The sequence below is a fragment of the Triturus cristatus genome, chromosome 12, assembly GCF_964204655.1.
Source record: "Triturus cristatus chromosome 12, aTriCri1.1, whole genome shotgun sequence".
In the NCBI taxonomy this organism is placed as follows: Eukaryota; Metazoa; Chordata; class Amphibia; order Caudata; family Salamandridae; genus Triturus; species Triturus cristatus.
Genome location: NC_140595.1, coordinates 676,032,527 through 676,057,703, shown reverse-complemented (window position 1 = coordinate 676,057,703; position 25,177 = coordinate 676,032,527).

The window sequence follows — 25,177 nt, the reverse complement described above, 5'->3', positions numbered from 1 at the left end:
CGCTTACCGAGAGGGTACTTCCCCCCCCCGGTTACCCCCATACGTTCCCTGAACTCCATTCCAATTTGGGGGGTCTTGCACTCTGCGCCATTTAATGACGTCGATGCCAATGCGGGGTGGCCAACCAGCCTAAAGAAAGCGTGACTCCCCCCTTTCCCCGCACCCATCCAGCCAACCGGATGTACCGCCCCTGGAGTTCTAGGAGAGACCCCTTGTCCCTACTCCTGGGCGACCCCATCCGAGAATGGCGCCGCCCCCTAAGGACCTTAAATTTACTGCTCACCAGTCATGACCTTACCGCCACAGGCCAGCATAGTTGCCCGACTATCTGGCCCCTCCCCCATCCTGACACTCAGAAAGGTCATGCCCCTGCCTTAAATTCCCTGACCAAGCCTATGGAAATATATTCACACTATTTCATTACCTAACCTAACCGAGCGGACCCCGACTTTATGAAGCACAGTTCTCCTAGTCGAGTGGACCCCGACTTTTATGAGACACAGTTCTCCCTGACACCCCATGTGGCCAAACTATGCTGCCGCCCTGGCACTCCTTTGCTAACCAGCCAACCTTGGAGATTATGTCCTCCATCAAGACCCTTCTGCCTAATGTTATCAAGTCGTTCCCCACTAACTATAATAACTATTGTGGCGAAGGACTGTGTCTCTTCAAAAGATCAGACATAAAAACCCCCTAAACTGACTGAGGCCAAGGCCCCCTTTCTCATGGAAAGATACTTGGAAACCACCCTGCTCTCAGCTCACTGTCTGTATAGTCTGCAGGTGAAAAAATGCTAGCTAGCCTCCTCTCTACTGGAATCTCTGCTATCCATGCCGAGGTGTACCTCGGGCATAGACGTGTCACTTTTCCCCTCCCATGTGAAGTATTGCTACTGTTCTACCCAGGCGTAGGGTCAACAACCCCCTTCCTGGTGTACGATAACACCATGCTAGGGCTGACTGAATCAGACAAAATTGACATACCATCTTGGAGCCACTAAATGGTCTTGCTTGACCGCATCGCGATGTATCACGTTGCAACCCACACCCTTAGCATTATTAGCACCACGCTCTAAACCATCTGAGTTAACCGGCCACTCACATACCCCAATACTCATTGCCGATGTAATTATACAATTGTAATACTAACCCAGTAGTGTCCCACAGGCTCCCAAAAACTCCCATAAGCATACCATGGGCCTCATGAACCACTGAAAACCGAACCAATATGCTCTACGATAGGTTCTGTGTTGGCTGCTACCTCTACTACGGAGCATCCCAACACGCACAGTGACCAATTTAATGGGGGTGTTGAGGAATAGTTTTGTGCCCGGTCACTCCCCATTTGCAGGATAATAATGCTAAGGTGCTGGCTTCCTCATAGGGACTTAACATGCCGTTTTGGAGCCCCTACCCGCCTTGCCTCATGAGCCTCGCGGTGCGCCGGCTAATCACGTCGCTAATCACGTCGCCCCAGACAATACCACTCATTGCCGGTGAAACTATACCATTGGACGGCTACCCAAGGAGTGCCCCACAGGCCCCACGCTTCACCCTTAGGCACATCATGTAAACCGTGAACTATCTACACCCGAGCACTATGTTCTGGGATAGGCTCTGTGCCAGCCTATCCTCCTACATGGAGCATCCCAACACTGCTCAATGCCCGCATTGAAGGCGCCTGCGTGCACATGCGCCGTACTGGCAGCTAACCGTTCCATGACACGGGAATTAATGTGTCGCATCTGCCCCTAATACCAGTGTTTTATACAATCGGTCAAGATATACACATACAAGGCAGTGTACTGCTACCATAACACAAATGGCAACAACAAATGGGTGACAGCCATACCCTTCAACTATAATGCATGAGCAGCTCTCAAGTTATACACCTGCCAGGCAGACGTACTGCCGACTTACCACAAATCGCAACAACCAATGGGTGACAACTATACATTTCAACTATGAAGCATATGGAGCCCTGTCCCAGGCTAGCACCACTTGAGCCACTGGGTTGATCACCCATCCCACTTGATGCCGTCGCTTGCCACTCACGTTCCGCATCCACCAGTCGCCTTGATTGTCCACCTCTCGCAGTCATAGCGGTGTGTAGCACTTCCAAGCATCAGGCGTGGATCCAGGCATACATAAATGAAAATCAAAGATCAATGATTAGTGCCTTATTCTGTCAGATGCCCAAAAATGAATCTCAAGTCAGCGCTACTTCGTGAGACTGTACTCTCCCCCCTTTTACCCACCCCCCCAGGCTTTTAAAGTGTATCGGTACTATTTTTTAGCCCGCCGAACCCATCATTTCTATGCCAAGGGATGCGTTGATACTGCCGATACTACACCCGTCTCTAGGTGTGACACTACCAGGTTCCATAATTGCCGGCCGCCGGATGCATTGATACTGCGTGGGTCTGACAACATAGGCCCCCAAATACCCCAAATGTGAACAAGCCCCGGGTAGTGGGTCCAGCGCGACATCAACCCAAGAATAACCTGCTTATTTTACAGTCCCAATGCAAGACAGTAATGTGCGACCCCACACATACATCTCATTGTGTAAGTGCACGGGCAATGGTGCATATGTACAACGTGACAAACCCCAGGCATATAATGCCGCAGTGTACACGCACTAGGGGTGCGACGATACCATGTGATGCCATACTACATTCAAATAACAAGTGCACAGGCACATAAGTGCAGAGATACCGTGTGATACAATACATCATTGTGCCTACATGTATGCGCATCAATGGGTATATAGACTGTGAGCAGACATCGGAATCCAGTGCCTACGTGTATAAGCGGACCGGCGCAGAGGTGGCGTGTGACTTAACGCCCTCCTGCAGCTTACTTCCCCTGCATATGGCGCCTAGGGCTTCTTGACCCAGACCCCTACTTCTTATGTACCCCCACACCGCACACACGGATACCCTTGACGGTGTGACAAAAAGGCCTGGGATGTCCTGTTTTTGACGTCATAAGTGTTGAGAGTTTACTTAAATGCCCCTCACCTGAGGCCAGTGCCTAGTGGGCCAGACCTCATAATCATGTAAAGACATCGCTTAACATGCTAAGCCCAACTCACGAACTAAGTAATGTCGCCCAATGTGCAACCCTGTAGCCTACGGTAAAGGTACCTTCTATGTAGAGAAATGAAGGTTTGGACCAATCTGGCAATTTACCAACTGTATGAGCAGACCCTACAGTGATAGGTCTGACATACATTGTTAAAAAGGCAGCTAACCGTTCCATGACACGGGAATTAATGTGTCGCATCTGCCCCTAATACCTGTATTTTATACAATCGGTCAAGGTATACACCTACAAGGCAGTGTACTGCTACCATAACACAAATGGCAACAACAAATGGGTGACAGCCATACCCTTCAACTATAATGCATGAGCAGCTCTCAAGTTATGCACCTGCCAGGCAGACGTACTGCCGACTTACCACAAATCGCAACAGCCAATGGGTGACAACTATACATTTCAACTATGAAGCATATGGAGCCCTGTCCCAGGCTAGCACCGCTTGAGCCACTGGGTTGATCACCCATCCCACTTGATGCCGTTGCTTGCCACTCACGTTCCGGATCCACCAGTCGCCTTGATTATCCACCTCTCGCAGTCATAGCGGTGTGTAGCACTTCCAAGCATCAAGCATGGATCCAGGCATACATGAATGAAAATCAAAGATCAATGATTAGCGCCTTATTCTGTCAGATGCCCAAAAATGATTCTCAAGTCAGCGCTACTTCGTGAGACTGTACTCTCCCCCCTTTTACCCACACCCCCAGGCTTTTAAAGTGTATCGGTACTATTTTTTAGCCCGCCAAACCCATCATTTGTATGCCAAGGGATGCGTTGATACTGCCGATACTACACCCGTCTCTAGGTGTGACACTACCAGGTTCCATAATCTGCCGGCCGCCGGATGCATTGATACTGCGTGGGTCTGACAACATAGGCCCCCAAATACCCCAAATGTGAACAAGCCCCGGGTAGTGGGTCCAGCGCGACACAACCCAAGAATAACCTGTTTATTTTACAGTCCCAATGCAAGACTGTAATGTGCGACCCCACACATACATCTCATCGTGTAAGTGCACGGGCAATGGTGCATATGTACAACATGACAAACCCCAGGCATATAATGCCGCAGTGTACACGCACTAGGGGAGCGACGATACCGTGTGATGCCATACTACATTCAAATAACAAGTGCACAGGCACATAAGTGCAGAGATACCATGTGATACAATACATCATTGTGCCTACATGTATGCGCATCAATGGGTATAGAGACTGTGAGCAGACATCGGAATCCAGTGCCTACGTGTATAAGCGGACCGGCGCAGAGGTGGCGTGTGACTTAACGCTCTCCTGCAGCTTACTTCCCCTGCATATGGCGCCTAGGGCTTCTTGACCCAGACCCATACTTCTTATGTACCCCCACACCGCACACACGGATACCCTTGACGGTGTGACAAAAAGGCCTGTGATGTCCTGTTTTTAACGTCATAAGTGTTGAGAGGTTACTTAAATGCCCTCACCTGAGGCCAGTGCCTAGTGGGCCAGACCTCATAATCATGTAAAGACATCGCTTAACATGCTAAGCCCAACTCACAAACTAAGTAATGTCGCCCAATGTGCAACCCTGTAGCCTACGGTAAAGGTACCTTTTATGTAAAGAAATGAAGGTTTGGACCAACCTGGCAATTTACCAACTGTATGAGCAGACCCTACAGTGATAGGTCTGACATACATTGTTAAAAAGGGGGGGTTACCCCGGCGGGTGGCAACGCTGGCGGTACAGGCCCACCAGCAGTACTTGGCTTACATGCCACGGCACACACCCCTCGCAACCCCGAAAGATTGTTCAGTAAACCAGGTACATTCACCATATGACGCTTTCATAGGCCATGTTGTCCAGCTTTGCATGAAAGTTCTTGCTGAAACCCCCGAAGCCAAACACTGACTCCTAATCTACTCTTCAAATCCCTGCCTAATTCATTCCTCCATGTCGATTGCCAATCCCCCAACCCAGCTTCCTACAAATGTTACCTAATGAATTTGTAATACAGGCCAAGGCATTGCTTTCAGCCATCTAATGAGTCTCCAAACAGTTTGGAATTGGCCCAAATGTAAATGCTGCCTCTAAGGCACTGAGTACTAACTTGCATATACCACCCGTATGTGTTCCCAAATGATCAGAAGCCTGTTAATGTTGTACACTAAAAAACGGCGGTCAACATCAGCCGCCTATTCAACTGTATTCACCTGCAGGTGATACCTACACTACCCAAGAACCTTTCCCATGGGCATCAACCACAATTGTTACTCAGACTCGCAAATTAAGGGCTCTTAATAGAAGACCAAATGCATCACCTCCGGATCATTGGAAGCAGACTCCCTTGAGACTGTCCCGCCAGTCTCATCACATAAGGAACATTGAAATCGTACATTCAAACTTAAAAGAGGCGCTTAGCATAACACCAGGTGCACTACATCAGGGACACTAGAATCCGACCTAAAATTGGGAGTGCCCTGCCTAGCACTGGTCGCTTCACATGAGGTAACATTGGAATCACCCAAAAAGGAGAGTGCCTACCATGAGCAATACTTGAGGAGTTTCGTACTCCCTTTCAATTGAGACCGCCTAGCTTAGCACCCGTTGCATAACATAGCACAACATAGTACACGTTGCCGTAGTAGACAAAACCTACAAAACCGGACTGTCTTTGTCGAGAGCATATAACTGCACCCTAAGACTTACACGCGGATCATTGAAGTACCTCTATTTTAAACCGTTCTGGCAATGCCTCTAGATAAGAGGCGGATTGTTTAGTATGTCAGCACTTCATCATACAACTAACAGATTTGTGTTCCGCAAGGGAACATAAGACGTGACTGTTTGTTAGCCTGTGAGAACTTGTGTAAGACATGGAAGGATATGGTTCGATTTCAATGTTAAAAATGTGAAAGGTATCGGGGCGCTTTACATGAGCACCCAGTGAATTACGCCAGAACACGTCCATGTACTTTTTAGTGTGCGTGGGGAGATTTTGTCCATACTCACAGGATGTGTACGCCACCCCGAGGCTCAATCCCTGTTTTCCAACCCCAAACTCGGCAGCTCTAGCCATCAAACCAGATCTTCTCCCCCTTTTCTAAATGCAATAGAAATATACAGGCTGCTTCCCACACAGTGCATGATCTGTTGAATTTCAGCTGCAAGTCAGGCTAAACTGGACCCCGCCGCTGCATGCTTTGTAATTTTTCCAGAGTGCAGCCTATTTCTGTTCCCACCTTGCCATGTGGTTAAAATTACAGCCCACACACGACTAGCTGAGCTAAACTAAACTCAAGTTAGACACCTACCAACCTACACAATATTAGAATTGCTCTGTCCCTTAAAGACCCGCAATGCTAAAAACTTTGGCACCTTGTCTATATGTGATATTCTCCACAGTGACCCGCTCCTGCCTCGTTACCCCAACAGCAAGATGGAAGGCAAACACGAAAGCACGGTTTTAACCCGTGATCCCATACATGTCCTTGATGCCAAGGATGCCTGGCCTCCCACCAGACTCAGACTCGAACCTGTTTCACCCAGCGTGCGAGTTGGTCGCCACAGCCGTTACGCTAAACCCTCCATGTTTCTTAAAATAAATATATAGCCTTATATTGCTGCCCCAGAAAATGCGACGAGAACTTTCTGAACAGAATCAATGGTTTTTTATATCGCGAACTCGACCCGATGGTATTGAAGCGCTTACACGAACATCGTATTTACATTACGCATTTAGGCACGGGGAGATAAGTGATTTGCCTCGAGGCTCTAACTCAGATTTCCAGCACCAAAGTCGGTAGTTTAAGCCGACGGACCACCTCCCCGCCCGAATTGCACCAGTAACCTTAAAAGTAAGAGTCTCGGACCTTCACTATTAGGCCACAGTGACTCCGCATTGCTAGAGCCCTTGCACCTGTGTGCCGCTTGTTATTCTTTTCAAGGCCCCCCCATGCCAGATTACGCTGCATACTCACCATAAATAACACGGGCGGAGGCAGCCGCTCACATCGCAGCTGACCAACACCAGCTGTTCTTCTCGCGCTCAAACGCCCTCTCCACCGACGAGCCCGACACCGGCACTGGTCATCCCGCGGGTGTCGCGAAGGCAACCTCCATGGTCCTCCAGCAATGCAGCACATCTTCTATGTCCCGCTCTCCGCTCGAGTCTTCCACGACGCACTGCATCCCCGAATTCTGCTGTAAACATGAAGACCTGCAGTAGTAATAAACAAACAAAAAGTTAGCAGCCTCCCAGGGGCTGCGTCCGGATGCCTGAGAGCGCGGGACCAAGAGACCGCGTCCCGCGCTCCCAGGCCTTTTATCCTAGTTCTGGGGGCAGGCCAGTTCTAACTGGCCTGTCTCCCGCCGCCCCCTTGACCCGGAAGCGCCTTAATTGCTTCCGGGCCGAGGGTTCCCCGCCGCCACCCAATCCCAGCCGCGGCGCGCCCACCGCGTCATGCTGACGCGGTGAAACGTGCCGGGCCGGGCGAACAGGGGAGGGGGGAAGGGGGTCGGTGCCCCGCCATATCTGCGGCGGGGCTGATACCGGCACCCGCCTTTCTCATCTCTGGGTAGGGCTCCCCAGGCCCTGTGAGTGCCAGGGCCTGTGAATCTTCACAGCTGCCTCGTTTTGTCAGTGGGCAGCTGCAACGGTTGGGGACCCATTCAGTTTCAGGGTCCCAGAGAGGGGCTCAGGGGGCACGCTGGTGCCCAGGCTCATTTCCACAGCTGCCCAGCACTTAGTGGGCAGCTGCAACATTTAGGATTGTGGCCCTGTGCGCTTTTGCTGTGCTGCATGAGCAGCCAGCCCAGACATTCTGGACATTGGGCATTTCAGCCCCTGTGAGAGGCCAGTTGGCCTGGGGCCAGATTCAGTGCATTGTGCCCCCGATTGGGGCACACTGTTTTCTTATGTCAATTTATTTCCCTAAATGCTTATGATTGTGTTACCTACTGTAATGCCTATTGCGTAATGTGTGATGCTAGTGAGAGATTGGGCATAATATAGATTTAAGCCTAAGGAGGTTTTAGGCGCAAAGGGATTTATGCATCCACTGTTTTGCATTGCAGGATCTCAGGCTAAGTTCCTAACGTTACCAGTAGTTACTGGTTGTGTGCTACATTTATTATTTGTTCTACATTTACAATTGGTGATTTGTGATGACTCTGACGGTGGTCCATTGGCCCTGTCTAGTGCCAGTTGTCACAGTGTAAATTATGTGATTATTATCTAATGTGCTTATTATAATACAAAGGCTATTTTCATATATAACCTTGTGTGGAGTTTCTTTTGTGGTGGGCCTAGGGTGTTGTTGCTGTGTGCATGCGCAAATGCTTTACACATTGCCTCCGGGATACGTCTGACTGCTCGTGCCAAGCTACTAAAAGGGTGAGCAGGGGTTATCTTTGGCGTGTAACTACCTTGCCCTGACTAGAGTTGTGGTTTCTGCCTGGCTTTGGCGCAAGCCTAAGCAAACCAGAAATGACATTTCTAATAGGGGAGAATTCTGAAAAAGCACTGCCGATAGACAGAGACGAAGGACTCAGGACACTGCCCAAATAATATTATACTGCTGCCATAGAAGGACTGTGTATCTTGTTTGGGTGTGTCGTATTTCACTTTTTTCATATATAGATACTACTTTTGTCATAAAATCAAGTATCTGGCAGGCTGATTTTTAATTTCTGTGCCTTCTTCTAACAGGACCCCCAAATATGGATGCTATTTTTTCAGCTCCAATTCTCGTGGTCCATCTTGAAGTAAAAAGTGTTATTCTTCCATATATACAATTCTCATTTTCAGTACGGCTTGGTTCAGCATTCCCCTGTCGCTGTTCTCCTTTAGCACTTACGCTCTTTTACCCAGTCCTTCTTGATGTTTATCACTTCTTGCTTCAGTACTTCTTTGACCCTGATCAGTTTTTCTTTGAGAGTTCCAAAGAACTTTTATGAAGGTTTTCGTTATTGCCTCATCCGCATCTACTGAAGTTATTGGTGACTCCTGCTTCGTTTGCTGTGGGTGTTAGTCCTAGTGGGATATCAATGCACTCTCTTTGGGGGCACCATGTGGTACCAGTGCCTTGATGATTTGGTCCTTTTACCCATACTTTACACCTTCCATTGTGCTGTAAGCTGTTTCTTTACAATGTTGGAGGTTTTGCTTGTTTCTGCTTGGGCTGTAGCACTTTACACTCTTAGGAATGTCCCCTATATCCAGATGAGAACACTCTTTTCATCCATTTTCTTAAATTGCTACCCTGATTCAAAGGACTGTCATCCTTTCAATCGTCCTCAATTGGGCACTCTGATAGTGCTAATTGTTGATATCTTTATTTTCATTGTGAATTTGTGAGTTTGCTGTGCTTTTGGTCCTCAAGACTTTTGCTCACAATTTCAGTGGCATGCTTTTCCACTTGTCAGTTCCCTTTATTAGTGAACATCCATACGCTATGTGTTACCTGGAAAGGCTCTTTTATTGTTTCTGTCCAACTGACCCATGTGTTGCATTGTCTCGCCGCTGTTCTTGGGTGCCTATCTATCCACATCAGAATTAGGTTTACTTACTGGGTGCCTCCTATATACGCATAGGATGAGTTGTTTATGTGGTGTATGCCTGGGGTACCTGCTTTGTTGTCTTTTCCACGCTGTGCTCACCTGAGGGGTTTACATTTTTGCCATTTGCCATCTGGTCATTTTACTAGTAATGCTTGCTCATGCTTTGCTCTGTAATACCTTGTGCGTACCCACAAGAAGACTGATTTAAATCACTGCCTATTTCTGATTGGTCATATACTCTATACTATCTCCTACCCACTTACCGGGGCTTACTTACAGTTATTGTGCTTCCCTTACAACCTGTGTTGCTTGGGGGGGCACTGTTATGACTTCCCTGGGGTCCCTAGCTGCTCACTTGTTCTCTGACCTTTGATGCCATCTCTGGGTATCCTGATAATTTGGGAGTTCTTTATTGTAATTACACAGCCTCCTTTGCAAGACCATAGCACACCTCCTCGCCCTCTTTCCCATTCTCTTGAATAACATGTTACATGCACCTGCATTGGAAGTTGAGGGATGTGGTGATCGCCCCCTTCACTTCGGTAAGTGTCCATCAGGACAGACCTGCTAAAGCTACTTTCCTCCCATGGCCTCCTTCAAGTATGTTTCTGTGCCTAACCTTTATATGCAGTGACCGACAATGCCCCGGCCTGGTGTCAGCATTACTCAGCTGTTTCCTTTGCACTCCCCTGGTGCTTAGGGCTTTCTTCACTATGGCTTGACAGAGTGATCTGGCCTGGGGTGCTGGGGAGCTCTCTGTTCATGCTGCTTTGACAGCCGGAACGTAGCCCCCAGTTTGCACATCTGATGTCATTGCACTTGTGGCTAAGCTCTAGACTTTATTACTAAGTTTAATACTGAGATAGCTAGTATACAAATAAAACATAATTCACAAATATGTAAAAGGTAATTACAGAGGGAATATGAAATATACATTTTATAATCCATTTACATATTTGGGGCAGACACATGCAAGGATTGGATCAGTGTAGAGGACCAGGGTTGTAAACCTTGCCTTGTTGGCTACTGAGTATGAAGATAGGGATTACCCAAATGCACAAGGGGCTGGGATAAGTAACAATGTACTACGGAAAGTTGCCCCATGGGCTACTTAAAGTAACACATGTAATTACTTTTTCTGAAACAATTTGTGAGTCAATCCAAAGATCTCAATTAAAGAGACGCAATATTAATCATTCTATCTCAATGGAATTAGTGGACCAAGACGGAAGAATCATAAAAACATGTCTGTTTATTACAATGTCTCTTCATTACAATTTATTTATGGTGTGTACTACTCCCTAATCAATGTAAAGACTGATGGTGTACATTGTTATTTCTCCATACGTATTTGAGGGCCATTAATCTTTTGAGGCACATATCTGCCTATATTTATGTATTTGTGAATAATAAATATGCCAATATTAATATGTGATGTATATGACAGGACCTCCTAGGCTGAATATTCTCAGTGATTGATTTTTGTAAATGGATAAATTACATTTCCATATGTACTGTTGATGTAGTTATTGTTATCATTGATTACAAAAAAAGGTGGGGATTACGTGACATCTGCTACTTTGATTGTTATCAAGTGTGATTTAAATTTGTGTAACTGACTGTTTATAAAAGGTTACAATTTGGTAATTGAGTGTTCTTTTACTTTTCTTCTTCTTTCTTTATTTTGTCTATATTGTATAGCATGTGATCGTGTGACGTATATTCAATAAGTAGTAATTAAGTTTAATATGAAAATTAGTTTAGGGATCTTTGATGATATATTGTTGAAGATATAATTGAATGTTTATTGATTCTTCTTTACTGTATTTTTCTTTCACTAACATCTTTAATAATTTAGTACCCACACCACATCCTGATGATGGTCCCTATGAATACCCTATAGAAGACTGAAACATCGACAATACCATAGATGAGGCTCTTATCAGGGAACATCTTCCTTTGTTTCTCACTGTAATGGACTTTGAGAAACAACCCTAAGGTATTTTGTTTTTCTTTTGTTTTTTTGTTTTTGCTTCATGTGGTTGTCTCAGTTAGGGGTTATATAATTTGTACATATATTTGGAATCCGCAGTGCTTGTATATTATAATGTTTCTAGCAAAATTGTAATAAACAAGCATTTTTTCATGATCCTTCCATCTGTGGTCCATTAGATCTAACGAGATCAAACCATTGTAATTGAGTCTGCTTGAATAAGATCTTTGGATTGATTCACAACTGTTTACCAGAAATTGATTACATGTTTTCCTTTATTCGTTTAAGTAGCCCAATGGGCTAGTGTCCTTTGTACGTTGGCTACTGAGCCTGTGATGTCTTATGACCTGCTGCATGCAGAATCCTCTGGTGGATTTAATCAGTGTCACATTTGACTTCCAGCGCACAAAACTGAAACATGTTTGCGATTTTAATTAAGAATGACACATGTCCTAAAGTTTAGCAGCCTGCCAAACACACCACATTACATGCTCAACTGTTAATGCACACTGGCAATGATATACCTGTTTTCTGCCATGTCATAAATATTATCGGAAAAGGGACAGATGAAACTAGAAGCATGAACATCATCTGAGTTTAGATATAGTGCTGTCTTGTTCTTTTCTATGTAAACCAGTTCAATTATTTTATTTAGAAGAAATCATCCAGGATGCCAACACAAGTATCCAAAGAGTGTGCCTAGTCCACTACATCTAGAATGCCTTGTCCCTTCAAGCTATTGTTAAATGCATTCTGTTTGCGACAAATCAAGCAAGAAAGAACAGCTTGGCTATTACATTTTTGTAGTCATGCTGCAGCTAGCTTTAATAGTCTGTCTCAAAGAGCATTTTCATTGATGCTTTTTAGCTTCTGCGTTGGTTTTACTGTTTCTCAAAAGCGTATAGCTTTCTCCTCTATCTCAATACCCTGCTCTTACTGTGATGGCTGTCCTCTCTATTCATGTCCTCTTCCTACTCTTAGAGTACTGAAATCACTCCTGCTCCTTATTTGATTGTTTCCATATATACTTCCATATTTAAAAGAATGGTTTTACTTATCATTCATGGGACCCTTTTATTACTTTGGTGTCATTTTATTTATTAAATGTTGCACTGTTTTTCTAAACTGGTTAGGGATTTTTCTGGTGGTGTGTGATAATTTTATTACTGTTTGAGTGCTACATAAATACTTTACCCATTTCCTCTAAGTTAAGCCTGACTACTTGTGTGCTGAGCTACCTGAGGGGTAATCGCAAGTTAACTTAGTTACTTTAGTGGGTCACCCTTACAGGGACTGTGTTTATTATTTGAGTGTAGTTTCCACCCCTATTTTTTAGTATTCCATGTTCTTACAGGCTCTTTCTGTCGCCACCATAATGTATGGGTTTTGGAAGCAATTTATTTCCATGTCTAGCACAACACAGACAGCAGTTACTGAAGAAAGGCCTTATATTGCATATTAGGAACATTGTTGCCTCAGTTTTTGGCTTCTGAAATCTTGTGAGTTTAACTCGTCCCATTATGCATGGTAGATTTTGACACCCTGCATATATCTGGGCAAGAAGAGCTTGAGAACCTCGGTCGTTGCCCAATAGACCTTATTTGCTTATTTTATTTTTATATCCAGTGTTTTATAAAGCGCAAACTTGACTCAGAGGTGTAAGAGCACTGTACATATGATTGATAAACATAGACAAATAAACCAAAAGTTAAAAACTCACGTGAGATATGGTATCTTGTAACAGAGTTTATATTAAACGTCCAACATTCATTTATGAGGGAATGGGATAGATTCCCATAATGGGTTTCTCAGTCTGCTCTGAATCTATTCAGTTCCAGGTACCCGGGGGAGTAATGTTTATATGGTGTTCTACTTGGAAGGATGTTCATCTGCCCTGTATTAGAATTACTGTCATTGTGGAGCCCAGAGAACTTAAGGGATAGGCCAACCAAGAGTGTATGAAAGGAATCTTTTAATTAAGATCTGTCTCACTTCTTTTTTAAATGTGGGTAGATTGGTTTCACTGCATCTTGGGTGGTAGGGGGTTCCACATTCTTGGTGCCAATCCAGATAAGGAGTGTGTGGAGGTTTTTTGTTGTCTGAACCTGGGTGGTTTGAGCCTGAGAGAGTTAAACAAGAAAATCTAAATTAAACTTCGTTGCACCTTTACAATTCTATAGTAAAAATCAAGCCTGGTGAGTTCACAGATTTCAGTGTTTTCCCTGGCCTTCACGCTCAATCCGCACTCCCATTGTTGCAACCACAGCTGGTGAAGAAGTTTTGCACTTTAGAGGTTCCATAGTTAATCAAGTGATGATGAAGATTTTTCAAGCTGAAGATCTTTCCTTGTTTTTTATTCTGTCTTCATGTAAATGTCCAGTATTTGGAAAGCGCAAACAATTACCCAAAGGTGTCAAGGCGCTGGGGGCCATCAGGAAGATTAAGCAAGCTATTGCCCAGAGTCAGATGGTGCTGGGCTGTTCTGCCGCCGGCACTTGGGATCGAACCGTGAGCCCCCAGACTCCAGAGTTAGTCGCCCTGGCCGCTGCGCCACACCTCTTCCCTGTCTCTTGTCTCCTGGATCCTTTATCAAATTTAAATGGTGCTTCTCCAGCTTAGCTTGCAGACAACATTATTTAATAGTATCTACTTATTTATACCGATCATATAGTGTGATTGATGTACATCAATTGTAAATATTTTGCAGCGTGATCATGATTTACAATTAATAGAAATAAAATGGCAATAGTTTTGAACTTATACTAATATTGGTATATTCAATTTATTGTATGATTAATTAATGGGTGTACATAAGAAAAATATTATTTTTAGCTCAAATTAAAAGTTACCCGAAAGGTGCAAATATCAAAAAGTGACAGTGCTATTATACTGCTCTTGCAGGAACTGTTAGACCATAAAAATTAACACTAATGAAATCACATAGTATGAGCAAATCATTTTTTAGAGCCCTGGTTATGCAATATACCATCTTTGCTCATGTGCAAACAGGTTCGCTCATTGATATTAATAAAAACTATGCTAATGCTTACAATGATACACTTGCATTAGCAAACAAAACACACTGCTATTGTCAAATTCACCCATCATAAACTCTCCATCAACCCCATATCGAAAATACTTGATCAGGCAGGCTCTTCAACCTAGGCCCATGGTGTCTGATTAACAGGTCACAGGTGGGGTGGCACGTAGCTGGTGGACAAACGCGCGAACAGGAAACTCAGGTCTATCACCCAGATAAACGCAGTAACACCACAATGGTCCAGGGATATTGGTCCCAATAAAGCGCACATGGCCACAGGAGTGCAAGCATTCTCAAAACACCATAAAGTCAGGGGCCACATGTTGTAAGAAACATGCAGCCAATCTGGACACAACACAAACAGTGCAAACAGTGATCATGCGCCCCTCATGCCGTACATCTGGACACATTACCCATTGGCTCACGCAAGGTCAAGAGCCACCAGCATTTGTTATCAAGGACGTTTTATTTATGACTCCACAGACAAGCCCCACATTCTTTTACCAAACAAGGATTGCCAGATATACTTTTATGGCACCCAACACTGCATAAAAATCGCTTGGATTGATTGTACTTTGAGACATTCGTCAGACCCATTGCTGTAAGTTGTACTCCCGGCCACAGTATTTAACTAAATCCACTGTTCCTGTTAGCCAAATGCCTCTTGTCTTTTGTTTTTTCAAGGTAAATTCATTTTCGAACAACACGCTTCAGTCTTCACTATTGTGTGGCTTTATCAGAAGGGAGAAGATTAACAAAAACTTGACCAGCCCGGTATTTTCTGGCTTCATGGCTGCTCAGAGAGCTCGAGGTTAAACTGCTAGTGAAGCAACTGCCTGCGGTTTTCGAGTAGTGCATGGCGTAGGCATGTAATATGAGCAGGGTCTCCTGATCTTTTTCACAAAGCTGCATTTCATCTCTGGGGGAAGAGTTTGCCATTTAGGTAGATGGTTCAGCATTGGAGGTACGTGAAATACCCAAAAACTATTTTTTATGTATCTGTGGTAATTTGCTCCCAAATTGTGCTTTTTCTCTGGAAGATTATGTGACAATAAAACCATAAATGCGTGAGAGCACCGAAACAGGATACCTTTGTTGATGATTGAGGCAAGGGCCTGGGCGCTCTCTTACATTTTTTTGTGTTTTATATAGCACAAACTCGACCTTAAGTTATCAGAGCGCTTCACATGAGCACCAGTTATGTTACAGACGGTCACATTCAATTTTGGTAGGCACGGGGAGATTAAGTTATATGCCCAGACTCACAGGATGTTGAGCATCCCTGCCGAGACTCGAACCCGGTTCCCCAGCTTCGAGGTTGACCCTCCAGGCCACTTCCTCTCTGCTATAAATTCATTCTGGCTTACTCCCAAAGTTCCATAATCGAAGATCATTCAAAAATGCTTCCATATATTGAGAACGGGTGGTTTTACCTCTAGCCATCTTTAATTCCCTCCAAATTATATGATTGAGTGTGTCTGTTGGCACAGACCTGATCTAATGACACAGCTTGAGGAATACACTTATTATGAAGGATGATTGCTGTGGAAGGCCAAACTCAAAAACAAATCTGACACCTTTATAAAAAAAAAGATATCATTATGTCTAGTAGTTTAGCCTCTTTACCCAGCATGATTGCACATCCATAAGACAGAGCTGGTAAAACTTTGCCTGCATGACCTGTAGGATTGGGTGCATACTGGGGCCTCAAACGTTGTCGCTAGGGTCAACAGAGCAGACAAGAGCGCCTGCACCATATTTTGTACTGATGTTTTCTGTTTCTCAAAATACCAATTTGCATAGAGAAACCCCAAGATATCTGTATCACAGAACCTTCTCAATGTGAATCCTGCCCATATACCACATGCCTGGCTTGTTTTGTCTTCTCCCAAAGATGATGATTTTGGTCTTTTCATGATTAACCTCCAGTTTATTTTGCTCAGTGTAATTGAAAATGGCGTTTACCAGCCTCTGTAGGCCCACTCGAGTACAGATCAACAGGACCAGATCATCTGTGTAAAGCAGGTATATGATGGCTTCAGACCGAAGATGCAGTGTGTGAGTTGACCTTGTCCAGCTCTCCCATGAGGTCTGAGATAAACAGCAGAGACCTGTGCAGGAAAGAGTGGTCAGGGATGGTGGGGGGGGATTTCGACATAAGGCGACGAGCGAAAATGTATTATTTATTTAATTTTCCCTCATGGTCATCTGTTGAATCCCCCCCACCCGGCCCCACCGCTTTTACTTGCACAGGCCGCAGCTGGAGCCGCAGCTGGAGATAAACAAGTTTAAGAGCAAAGGGGCCAAAACGCATCCCTGTTTTAGCCCTGTGGTTGGAATTTTCCTTCACAGAGTACCACCATTTCCCAAATTTGTCTGCAGGCAGGTAGCTGTTTAAAATAGCAGTATTGGTCTTAAAAGCTTCATCGATATATCCCAAGCTTTTAACTTCTCCCAACTTGTTTCTGGAGACTCGATTAAAGACTCACTTAAAATCAATAAAGCATGCATAAAGCAATGAGCGTGTTTGGGATGCTAGATCCATTAATATGGAGGTTGAAATAAAATTCAAACGGCACCCTTAACTTTGGTGGAATTCTGTTTCGTTCAGGGGGTTACGTCTGTTGTTATTGGCCCAATGCTTGAGATTGTTTCAAAAGCAAAGTTGCAAAATATTTAACAGCAATGTCAATCAGAGTGATTCAACAATAATTTTTCAGTTTGATTGAATCCCTGCCTTTATAAATTGGGTGGATCACTGAACTCCTCCAGGACTCTGGAATTTTTTCAAAATGCATAGTATATTTATATAGTATGCTGATCCTTTTGCCCATAATTTGGGTTCTTTTTTATATAGGGCCTGGGTTAGCCCTTTAGGGTCAGATGCAAAATCTGTGCAAGATTTAGCGATGGCTTTCTCCATATCTTCACTGGAAAACCCAATATAGTGTGTTGTCTGCTGGTCGGGGCCTTTTGGGGCGCATATGATGCCATTATTTGAGCTGTCATTTTGAGATATTAAATATTTACATCACTTTAAGAAGTTAAGGATCTAGATCTTTGAATTGTTAAGGATCCAGTGGGTTCAACATCTGTTGTTTCTTACTAATATGGAGTTGGACACTTTGGAAGCGTTTCACAGAGGCATGTAGGGGCATATAGAAGCGTTATCTTGTAGTATCAGTTCTGTCACTAATAGAACATTTTGTGCATTGTTCTTTTCTAGTACAGTTTTGTATTTCATAGGCGACAGTACCCAAAAGAACAGGTAGCCAAAAGAAAGTTTTTTCATGTCTTCAGATATTTTCAGTGCTCCAAATCAATATCCATTGCTCACGCAGTAAAATACAGTACTAACTAAAATCCATTGCTAAATGCCCATCTATGATTAAGCATTGAAATAACACATAGCTCATACACTTTTTCAGAGGACATTTTCCACACAACCACAGATGTATGATTGGTTTCTTATGTGTCACATTTATTTGGTACGTAGTAACTTTTATAAGCTCTGGATACATGAATGACATTCAATGCTATGCTAAATACACTTGTGCCTTATGTAAGTGCTACTTCACAATAACAATAATCATTTATTTGTAGCAAAGAAAAAACTATCCCTGGGCAAAATTCTGGAAAACAAACTTGTTAATATTTTTTAAATTTCCCAGGGAGAATAGGGCAACAGATGTAAATAAGAATGCTCATATTTATTACTAAATCACTTATGAAATTCTGGGGTGTTTTTGGACCCTGCTGGAACTTCATATTTGTGTTTTCATTTTTAGGATGAGGTTTCGAGACCTGTTGTATCTGTACTGTGGGCTTCAAGGCTGCCCCTTGCTTGCCATTTGTTTGTTTCAGTGTCTGTTAAATATCCTTGCTTGCTAGTGGTCAGTCCTGCCTCTTTGTCCCTCCTTTTGTCTTTGTTTCCTCCCACAGCAGCAGACACTAAGTACTGTGTCATTACGCTTTGGTTGCTTATCGTTCTTTGGGGGACTTTCTTTTCATTATGTTCCTGCTTCTGTTTGGAAAGCTTCCCTTTTCATTTGCAGAGAATTCTCGTTCTGAGCTTATCTTGCTCCAATGCTTTTTCTGTAAACAGGGCTGTACATCATGATGTTATCTTGGTCACATTTACTAAGCATTCAAAGGCCAGGATTAAATGCCAGAAAGTGCAGGTTCATTCCCGCAAACCCCCTCATTATGGCTTGCCCGTCCTGACATATCAAACTATTCATACATTCTTTATTTTTTTCTTAACAATCACAAACGATGTTGAGCATCCCGCAGAAACCTGAACCCGGTACCCCAGTTTAAAAGTTGGGCACATTAGCTGTTACACCACATCCACAATAATGGGTCTGATGTAGCAGCCACCTTAATGTTTAGTCGCTAACTCCGTGCTGCGACGTCAGTCCGTCCACAGAGACACTGGTGTACAAAGAAATGCAGCTCAAGAACCAGGAAGCAAAGGGCCAGCCAGACGTAGACATTGAAGAGGGGCTAGCAGTTGCAACACTACTGCTTCAAGTATCCGGCCTCTAAATGACAAAGTCCCAGAGTCCATTCTTGTTAACTCCTGAACTACAACATGATGTCACACAACTGTCATTTAGCCAAGAAGTAGCATGTTTAGTTTGGAAGAGGCACAGGATTTGCTGATACAAACATTCAGAGTGGAGGCTTGGTTTTTGTGTGTCTTAGACGTTACAGGAAGGGCAAGAGGAGGGTAGGAGAGGGCCAGTTGCTCTAGAGCAAGCATGCTGTCTGTGTGCGCTGGCTCCTCAAGAGTCCATTCATTTTCCCGGGTGCAGCGGGCTTGCCTGCCTCTCTTCCAATAAACAGCAAGTAAGCCTTCCTTCCTGTCAACCATGTTCCTGTTAGATCACAAATAGAACCTCTCCTTTTCAGGCTTCCTTGGGTTATACCACATTGAGGTGTCTAGCTGTCTGCAAGAGCGGGCCCGCGTCTCATCTCTGGGGCAGCTTACATCGACGTGACATGAGCCAGGGTGCTGAACGTTGCTGCTCTAGCGTGCCCTTCAGGATGCTTACACCCTGTGGCACCTCAAGCAACTTTCAAAATGCTGCCATCAACTAACAAGACAAACAGAATGAATCTTATCTAACCCTCTTGTCATCATGCATATAAGAATGCTCACTCTGACATAGGAAATGCTGAAGCAATGAAACAGACCAAGAGTGGCTCAAATGCTGCAACAATGAAACAGACCAAGAGTGACTCGGTGAGCCATGCCTGCCTCTGAAGCCTCTCAGAAAGTCAGGTAAAAAAGGAAATGAAGCATGAGGGGATTAACAGAACCAGCTGCTTTTACCCACAACAAGGGAAATCAACATGCAAATAGCTTCTTAAATACACAAAACTTTGTGAGCCAGCTTTGGTCACTGTGCCTCGCAGTCTGCAAACTCTGAAAATTCTCTGCTGACTACAGAAAGCATGAGTCATCCACAGAGCACTGTGGGAAGCCATGCACAGCTGCTAACATAAATAAACACTGTTCTAGGAAACTTCCGGTGTGAGAGGCATGAAAAAAGCAATAGTTTCCCCTCACATGCAAGCAGCTCCTTCAGTTTTGCAGTAGATATGCTGCCTACATTCCGATCAGCAGTAACCCAAGATTTGCAGAGATTACTCTGTCTGAGGAGGAATGAATGCCTCATTTTGTAATGAGAGTACCTGGGAAATGAACAAATCCATTCCCCTAAATAACCCATCTGTCTTCCCTCCTGCCTCCCAGCTGCACTTTTCTGGCTCACCCAGTCCCAGCTTTGTATCCAAGCAGAGCTGTGAATCGCCAACCGTAACACCTGAATACACATAGTTTCTGGCACCCCATCCCCTCACTTTAGCGTGCAGTGCTTGCTTGGGTAAGATCGAGCAGAGCTCCTCTACCTTTCACTGTGTGATTCCTGCGTTACTACTGTTGAGTCTGGCTTTACCCATGTGTCTGACGTTTATGCTTTACTAGTATTGGTTCCAGTATTGTCAGTGTATGAAATAAATGCTTTCAGTGTCCAAGGCTTACATTACTAATTGGTAGGATTGCTGGACCTTTACCAGTATGATGCCTGCATTACCATTGGTTTTCTTGCATTAAAGCTTCATGTTTTGTTTGTACTAATTTGTAGCCCTTCATAACACTGGTGTAGTACCCACGTATTCAGTCAGGCAATAAATAGGCTAGTCGGCTTGATGCACATCGTTGGGGTATGTTTAGGGTGTGACCTTACATAACCCAACAGGGTGTCATATATGAGGCTTCAAAAAGGGAGGAACCAAGAGCTTTTTAATGAGGTCCTGCACCGTGCTCCAAGGAATAGAGAACAAAACCAAGGGATGCAGTTCCTCTGGGGGAAGGGGGGGTTAAGAAAAGGGGGGGGGAGAGCGATTAGTCTCTATAGAATGCCCTCACACACCTAGCAAGGTGTCATGCTTCATCATAGGGCTGTGCTCCTCGTCGGGCCGGCGCTGCAATGCCCGATGGGCTCCCGCGAAGGGGCTCTTTTTCGGAGATCTTTTATAGAGACAGCCGTATTGGTGCGTGGGGGTAGGTGCAACAAGTGTAGTGAGTGATGGTGTAGTGAGTTAAAATAGGTATGGTATTGCCAGACAATGAACCATTTTATTCTGATGGTATACCAGCCTAGGTAAAAACAAGTGACCCCAAGGGATTATAATGATCCCTAGGGAAATCAGAAGGTCGACATGTTTCTTGCTCTATGCCCTTACGAGTCGGTGGCAATTCATCAGGACCAAGTGAGAAAGTGCTCCAAAAAATATAATAAACTCTACTACATAATTGGTGATTCAAAAATTATAAGTACATCACCAAACAAAGCCATTGGGTCCCTAAGAGGAGTGGACCCGCTGTTGCGGTACCTAGAAGAAAAAGAGAGGACAACACAGACACATAAAACTTTACAGAATTTGAAAATTAGGTGCTGGTGGGCTCCTGTAGGGAACCTTGCATCTATTGTGATAGCCAAATCAATGTGCTCACATAGGAGATCTCAGAAGAGGATCGTGCCTAATACTATAAGGGTTACCACAATACGTGATAATGTGCTCACACCATAAATGCCAATTGCTATAATGTGATTCACAAAGTGCTCAACTGGCAAGGATGGATTACCAAAGCGGAACGTGCCTTAACGTATCAGGGTTATCACAATGCGTGAGGCTATGTACATACCAATTGTGCCAATTGCTATAATGTGTTTCACGACATGCTCAATGGTGGGGGGTCGCGATGAATGTTAGAGCGGGGATTGAATTGTCATCCTCAGCCCTCCGAAACCGTAACTAAACAATAAGGAGGGTGTGTTGAGAGGCCAAGGTGGCGGTATTGGTAAAGACGCTGATCCCACGAGTGCTAGTGCTGAGGGCTACGTGACAGTACTCGTATTAATAGTTGTGGGGCCCGTCAGGGTGAGACTCACCCCCTGGGGGACGGACAAAGCCGTACGGGTTCGCCTGGAGGCCAAAAAGCACTCGCCCTGAAAAAGTTAAGGGAGAGGTTAAATACCTGGCAAGTTGTTGTACACACTTCGGAACCCTGGAAAACTCGAGTACTTACAGATTTGGGGTGCAGGCACGGCCGTGATCCTACTGAGGCTCAGGCTCCCGTGACACGCCGCCGTGGGTGTGTCCTAGATAAAGGAAGTGATCGGACGTACCGGGGCAGACGACTAGACCGCAACCTTGGCGGCCATATTGGAGGTCTCAAAAAAACTTTATTGTGCGGGAAGTACAAGGAAGGACAAAATGTCCCCTCGCAAGTACAGCTTAAGGCATGCAAAACATAGATATTGTAAAGAACGTGCTGGAAAGTGACTCAGCGGGACGCGCACGTTGAAGTGTGGGTATTAAACAATATGGATATGTTAATATTTATTTTTAGCTATATATCCACTGGTAAGACCACTTAATTGGCCCCATCAGGACATATATGTATGTAAAATCGATGTCAGCACTACAAGCCTATGAGTCTTTCCCCAGTGTATCTAAAAACTGTTGTCTGTAAACCTTTGAAGTTGTTGACGGTGACCAAGGATAACCACCTTAGTGTAGGCTGTAGAGATCAGGTTACTAGTTGATACCGGCCGTCTCATATATGAGGTGGATCATGTATTGTTAAGAGTGGCCCATGGTATATCATCGTTAAGGCCGTCAGTATGGCTAGAAATTCTGAAAATCCACTGCTGTTCCTTTCGGAAGAGGGCCTCCTTGCTGATCATTGGAAAGGCCTGTAGGATTGTCCATGTAAGATCGTTGGCAGTGTGATTTTTCTCCAAGAAATGGGTGCACATTTTGGTGCTAATCTTTTTGCATCTAATATTGCTACGGTGCTCGGAGATCCTGATCTTCACTGGACGTGTCGTCATGCCAATGTACATAAGCTCACATGGGCACTGAATTAAGTAAATACAATTGCGAGTGTTGCAATTGGTGTGGGATCTTTGTTGCCAGTTTAGGGTTTCTGAAAATGTTATTGATTTACTTGTTTTTGTGAGGGTGCATGCTGTACATTGTCCGCAAGGGTGATGGCCTGTCACAGGTGGGAGGCCCCACAGTCGTTGGTTGGACGGCGGGGCTAGTTTGGGTCTAGTGCTGATAAGCATGCTTTTCAGATTGTCGGTTCTTTTGAAAGCTGTACTTGCGAGGGGACATTTTGTCCTTCCTTGTACTTCCCGCACAATAAAGTTGTTTTGACACCTCCAATATGGCCGCCAAGGTTGCGGTCTAGTCGTCTGCCCCGGTACGTCCGATCACTTCCTTTATCTAGGACACACCCACGGCGGCGTGTCACGGGAGCCTGAGCCTCAGTAGGATCACGGCCGTGCCTGCGCCCCAAATCTGTAAGTACTCGAGTTTTCCAGGGTTCCGAAGTGTGTACAACAACTAGCCAGGTATTTAAACTCTCCCTTAACTTTTTCAGGGCGAGTGCTTTTTGGCCTCCAGGCGAACCCGTACGGCTTTGTCCGTCCCCCAGGGGGTGAGTCTCACCCTGACGGGCCCCACAACTATTAATACGAGTACTGTCACGTAGCCCTCAGCACTAGCATCCGTGGGATCAGCGTCTTTACCAATACCGCCACCTTGGCCTCTCAACACACCCTCCTTATTGTTTAGTTACGGTTTCGGAGGGCTGAGGATGACAATTCAATCCCCACTCTAACATTCATCGCGACCCCCCACCATTGAGCATGTCGTGAAACACATTATAGCAATTGGCACAATTGGTATGTACATAGCCTCACGCATTGTGATAACCCTGATACGTTAAGGCACGTTCCGCTTTGGTAATCCATCCTTGCCAGTTGAGCACTTTGTGAATCACATTATAGCAATTGGCATTCATGGTGTGAGCACATTATCACGTATTGTGGTAACCCTTATAGTATTAGGCACGATCCTCTTCTGAGATCTCCTATGTGAGCACATTGATTTGGCTATCACAATAGATGCACGGTTCCCTACAGGAGCCCACCAGCACCTAATTTTCAAATGCTGTAAAGTTTTATGTGTCTGTGTTGTCCTCTCTTTTTCTTCTAGGTACCGCAACAGCGGGTCCACTCCTCTTAGGGACCCAATGGCTTTGTCTGGTGATGTACTTATAATTTTTGAATCACCAATTATGTAGTAGAGTTTATTATATTTTTTGGAGCACTTTCTCACTTGGTCCTGATGAATTGCCACCGACTCGTAAGGGCATAGAGCAAGAAACATGTCGACCTTCTGATTTCCCTAGGGATCATTATAATCCCTTGGGGTCACTTGTTTTTACCTAGGCTGGTATACCATCAGAATAAAATGGTTCATTGTCTGGCAATACCATACCTATTTTAACTCACTACACCATCATTCACTACACTTGTTGCACCTACCCCCACGCACCAATACGGCTGTCTCTATAAAAGATCTCCGAAAAAGAGCCCCTTCGCGGGAGCCCGTCGGGCATTGCAGCGCCGGCCCGACGAGGAGCACAGCCCTATGATGAAGCATGACACCTTGCTAGGTGTGTGAGGGCATTCTATAGAGACTAATCACTCTCCCCCCCTTTTCTTAACCCCCCTTCCCCCAGAGGAACTGCATCCCTTGGTTTTGTTGGTGTCATATATGAGGGCCAGAGTTGTGCTACAATCACGTCACTGCAGGCTTGGCGCTGTGCTTAAGTGGATAGGACCTGCCTCGATGTTAGATACTAACTACCTTGGTGTGATTGTTACTCAATGTTGTCGGCTTGGTAAATGCAGGAGCACAATTCTATATTATAGCCAACTGTTGTCCTTATTATTTGAAAAGTTAATGCTCCAAAGGGAGAGGGTGTCCACCAGTTCACTCATCCAATGGGAAAAACCACAACCTCATATAAGCCCCATGAGCACTCCCTCAAGTCACACAAATACAACGTCCAGATTATGTTGTTCTACAAGTCCTCTTTATTTATCTGTATGTTAGTTTTTTCTACCCAATTTCTG